Genomic DNA, 5,647 nt, shown 5'->3' with positions numbered 1-5,647 from the left:
AGTTGAGAATTCCCTCTTTAGTTCTGTTCCCCATTTTTTAATTTGGTTCTCTGGAGTCTAACTTCTTGAGTTCTTTGTATGTAGTGAATATTAGCCCTCTATCGGATGTAGGACTGTTAAAGATCTATTCCCAATCTGTTGGTTGCTGTTTGTCCTATTGACAGTGTCCTTTGCCTTGCAGAAGCTTTGCAATTTTATGAGGTCCCATTTGTTGATTTTTTTTTTGGCTTTGAAATTTAGAAACAAGTTTTATTTAAGATCTGAACTACAATTCCTAAATTATCAACTTTTCAGAAAACCGTGGCTACACAATAATGCATTGCCTCTATTCTGTTAGAACATGCATTAGACTCAAATACAAAAGCCAGGAAGGAACCAGGGTGTCTCATCACATAGCATTAACACATATTAGAAAACTGTGTAGTGTCAAAGGGATAGAACCACCAGCATTCAAACAATGTTGTCAACTAGGCAATAAAATGGTCTACTGAATTTCTTCTTTGTCTAATTACTACATACACTGGTAGCAACTTTGAAATGAGGAAAGGAGCTGGGCACTCCTTTTATTTTCTGTCTGCAACAGAACAGGAAAACAAACTGAAACATAAGCCCTGTTTTACATTGACAGTTTTAAAGAACATCAATTATACCATGAAAGGACTAAACAAAAGTCTTTACAGATACCGAACAATAGTGAGTGGTCAGTAGTGGTCACAGAGCTTGCAATGATAGTCAGCAGAAGCCACTTTGTAATCATTGGCAATAAACATAGAGGCAGAATTCTTTGCCAGATACTTAAGGAAATCATGCAGATAGCCCAGCCATAATGCCAGGCTTTTCTCATCAAGGGGAGTATACATTGCCCCAATTCTCACGAGTAATCTCAGTAGGTGTGGCGCCCCATAGATCTGCGACATTGGCGCATCAGGGTGAGCCAGCAAAATCTCAGCATACTGAGGCCTTTCAACCTTGCAGAACAACTGAGTGCCCAGCATCACATTGAAATACTCTTTACCCCTCCCACAACTTCACTAACTGCATGCTCCTTATTATCAACATTTCCCTGCGACTTCTTGCAATTGGCATACTCCTCAAGAATGGCATCTACATTCTTTTTAGCAGGGAGCTGGATCAACTGCTTCTGCCTCGTAACCAAGTCCCAGTCCTCCACCAGCCACAGTTTTAATTCTTTAGGGATCGTCGCCTTCACCTCCATCCTACTCTTGAATGCCTCCTCGCTCTCCACAGCAGGGTCAGCCCATGCCCTTTTCTTCTGGCGTGTCTGAGGAACTTCACTGGTACTGCCACCGTCCCCGTTGCCAGGAGCCTTCTGCTTGTTCTTCCTTGTCTTCCACACAGAACCAGAAGCGTGTTTCTCAGTAGAGCGACCTCCCCACCTTCCGGGCAGGGCTGGATCGAGATTCTTTGGCTGTGAACCAGCTGACTTCTTTCCTGAGGCAGCTCCTCTCTCATCTTACTTCTCTGCATGTTGCTTCGAGCTGGTGTCTTAAAGTTGTCTTCTTCTGCAGATTGTTGTCCGAGTTTGTGAAGCCTGCTTTCTGGAACTCATTCAACCCTGTTTTTATTCCAACAAAATGTTTCTTCTTTCCCTTCCAAGGATTCCTAGTAATCTCCTAGTATGGTCTGGAGAAATGAAGTGGGGATACAACCCTGTATTCTGCAACTAGGATTGGTTCTGCAACCAGGGCGAGATCTCCTGATCCTCACTGTGTAGCAAACTTGGATTTTCTGATGATGACCTGAAATGAGAATGCAGCCTCTGTCTGCTGAGTGCTGGAATTAAAGATGTGTACCACCATGCCTGGGTTTAACCTTTTCTTTATGTTGAAGTGAAAACAATAACTAGGTCATAACCCTAACATGATATAACTATCTCTCATACGGCCAAAAACACATAGTAAATTTAAAATAAGTGGCAATGTCCCCTTTTCAACATCTTTTTCATAAGATGGAAGCTTAGCTGGGTTGGATTCCCCCCTATTCCCACCACCTGAGCACAGGATTTAGCTCCATTCCACCTCTTGGTGCCCTTTCAATACTTGAACAAACATTTTGTACTTTTCCTTTGTAAGCTTCCTATGCCTGATCTAAACATTCTTCATAAGAGTGAATGACAGAACTAAGTCTATACTAAACTTTTTTGAGATTTCCTTTGTCAATGCATTTATTCTAAATCTCTTCACCTTAGCCTCAGACAGACTCTTCAAATGAGGGCAAAACGTAACCATATTCTTCACCAAAATGTCACAAGAATGATCTCCAGGCAACACACTAAAATTCTACTCTGAAACTTCTTGAGCCAGGCCCCCAGAGTTTGAACCACCCTCAGCATCAATGTCTTCCATGTTCCTACTAGTTTGGTCCATTAAGCACCACTGAAAACATGTGCTGCTTTCTAAATTGAAAGTCTAAAATCCACATTTCTCAAACAAAACAAAGCAAAACAACAACAACAAAAAACAAAACAAAACAACAACAAAAACAAAACCATGATCAGGTCCATCACAGCAATACCCCAGTCCTTGGTATCAAGTTCTATCTTAGTTTGGGTTTTATTGCTATGAGGAGACACTATGACCAAGGCAACTCTTATAAAGGCAAACTTTAGTTGGGGCTGACTTACAGTTTGAGAGGTTCAGTCCATTATTATCATGGTGGGAAGCATGGCATCACGCAGGTAGACATGGTGTTAGAGGAACCAAGAGTTCTACATCTTGATCTGAAGGCAGCAAGGAGGAAGCTCTCATTCCACACTGGAAAGAACATAATTATAGGAACCCTCAAAGCACACCCCTACTGTGACACACTTCTTCTAACAAGGCCACACCTACTCCAACAAGGCCACACCTCCAAATAATGCCACTCTGTGGTGGGCTTGGCCTAGTGCTGCTTGTGTTCTAAAGTTAATTTGAGTCCCCAAAATTGTTTGCAGGAGAGAGTCCACTTGTAAGACATTGAGGGATCCTGCCCCTACTTAATTCTGATTGGTAAAGAGGCCTGCAGCCAATAGCTGGGCAAGGCAGACAGAGGCATTTGCAAACTAAGATAGAACTTGGTATCAAGGACTGGGGTATTGTTGTGATAGGCCTGGCCACGGTTTTGTTTGGAGGAATGTGGATTTTAGACTTTCAGATTCCCAGGCTTGGGGCTGGGAGAGAAGGAGGAAAGAGATCTGCCATTCTGGGAGAGAGGGGAGGAGAGGAGAGACACCATGCCTGAGAATAATAGTACAAGACACGGAGAGATAGTCACCATGGAAAGAAGCCAGGAGAGCATGGCCCAAAGGGCTACCCAACTAGGTCCAGGGCAACCAAGGTAAAATATAGAGTTTAGTAAGTGATAACTCAGGATTATTGGTGGGAAGGGGGATTAGGCACGTGGCGGTTAGGCAGTGGCCCAGCTATTGAGCTGTTTAAGGCATACCAAAATATAAAGGCTGTGCGTGTCTTTCATTCTGGAACATAAGGTTTTATTAATTAATACTACACCACTCCCTATGGCTAAGCATTTAATCACATGAATATATGAGAGCCATACCTATTCAAACTACCACAGTCTTCTATAATGTTTCTTTAATTTTTTACCCCATCTTCTTTAATGCTTTTTCTTCCATAGTACCATCTTAAATACATCCTGTCTCTTGGCCCTTCCCTTTTGGTTTCTATATTCTGAAATCATGATACTTAATTCTCAATATGTATTCTGTAATGTTGGCTACATTGGATTTCTTTTAACAAACAGAATAACAAATGCTCCAAAAATGTTTTATTGGAGCAAAGGTCCACAACTGATCCCACCAAATATAATAGAGTGAAGTATATGGAGTGTAGGATACAGAGTATAGGATATGGAGTATAGTATATGGAAACTGGAAAGGAACTTGAAGGGCTCTAGCAGACCCAAAGGAGCAAACACAGGCCTGAGCGCAGCAAACATGGCTCTGACAGGTTTTATCTTTTACCTCTCTTCCCTTGCTAAAAACCATTAGATTATATTCTTAAAACTAGCCACCAACATTTGTTCCCTTATTTGGCCATTTCCTCCTCCTGAGGCTGACCACCAAGGTCCAGCTATCAAAGTATCAGTCCAGCAATCAAAAGCCTCCTTTTGGCTCAACTAATTAGCAAGCTTCATCAAAACAAAGCAACTCATCCTAACACAGGATTTCCCCCTTTCCTTTTATAAACTGCCATTTGCCTAGTAACCACGTCTGTCTCCCTCTATCTAGAGACAGCCCTTTGTTCCTTTGGAGCAAATATACCTTTCCCTTCTTTTCCCTTCTCTTTGGTCCTCTGTCTCCTGTCTTTCTCTCTTATTCTCTGCCCTTTGTTCCTCTGGGGCAAATAAATTTCCTTTGTGCTAAGAACTTGGTCTTGGAGTGTCCTGTGCCAACTCTGGTCTTTTCAAAACTATTTGCCAGGATCCAAGCAAGTCACTAGAAATATGAACTATACTGCATGCACAGGTCCCCTTCCCAAACTATAGGTCAGATTTGCATAAAAATAATTTGACTGTCAACTCTATTGGTGCCATGAAGTGTCTTAATCACAGTTCTCTTTACTTCTATTTTTTATCTGTGTCTGTTTGGTTGGTTGCTTGCTTTTTGGTGAGGAAGTTTAAATTCACAAATTCCTTGCCTCAACTTCCCAAGTGCTAAGATAATCCTGACAGGTATGTGTCAGCAATCCTGCTACTACAGACACTTATAAAAGTACAGTTTGTTCATAACAACACATTTTCAAGTTATACAAAAGTTTTAAGTGTAGGCAGTCTGTGTAATATAGGACTCAGCCATCATGGTATGCACAGTAAGGTAGAAAAGTGGAGCACAGCTTTTCCCTTGGCACATTCCAGGCCTACCTTTCAATCATTTTCTTACTCAGGATATGAAAAAGCTCCCCATACTCCCTCAAACTCACAGATTTGCTATCTTCTGTTTGTGCACTCATATCTTACACACACACACACACCCTCTTCCCTTCTGTCAAATGTTTTCTCGTCTCTATGACTCAGATCATAAGTTCTTGGGCCAAATCTAACTCCCTTGCCCTTATTTTTCCTTTTTGTATCATGTTTAGCACATATAATCTTTCTCAAACACCCAGAGGCTACCCAGGGCACCTCTAACTACCATGGCTGTCTCTCTAAGTATCACCTACACCTTCCTCAGTGTGAGCCCCCCATACTCCCACAAAACTTTATGGCTCATCTGCTCCACTGCAGCCTCAACTGCCAGGTTCAAGCTTCCCCCAATTTGTAAATGACTACCTTCTGCAGAAGCCCGTCTAGAGTCAGAAAAACAACCTTGGGCTTGATTTGAATGTGAAAACCACTGTGTTCCTCTGTTTGCTAAAATAGTCACTGTGCATGGCCCTTTTCAGTTTCTAGACCCCTTTGCCCTAAAAAAAAAACATGAAGAAAAGAAAAGCAGGTGGAAAGGAAATCTCATACACTTAACTCATTCCCTTTGTTACCATGCCTTGTTACAAAACCTCAAAGACTTAAGAATATCTGAGTTAAGTTGTCAGGTTGGTTTACCATCTGCACTACCTAGTTTTATGGCAACTTGACACAAGCTAGAGTCATCAGAGAGGAAGGAGCCTCAGTTGAGAAAATGCTTCCATGA

At 41.8% G+C, this 5,647-nt stretch overlaps 1 pseudogene; it reads right to left on the bottom strand.

Annotated features, from left to right (window-relative positions):
• Positions 1-701: 701 nt before the first annotated feature.
• On the bottom strand, positions 702-1,570 carry LOC110295327 (annotated as a pseudogene).
• Positions 1,571-5,647: the final 4,077 nt, after the last annotated feature.

The sequence above is a fragment of the Mus caroli genome, chromosome 1 (genome assembly GCF_900094665.2).
Source record: "Mus caroli chromosome 1, CAROLI_EIJ_v1.1, whole genome shotgun sequence".
Taxonomy (NCBI): Eukaryota; Metazoa; Chordata; class Mammalia; order Rodentia; family Muridae; genus Mus; species Mus caroli.
The sequence above is the reverse complement of the archived record's forward strand: the minus strand, read 5'-3'. Positions and strand labels throughout refer to the sequence as shown.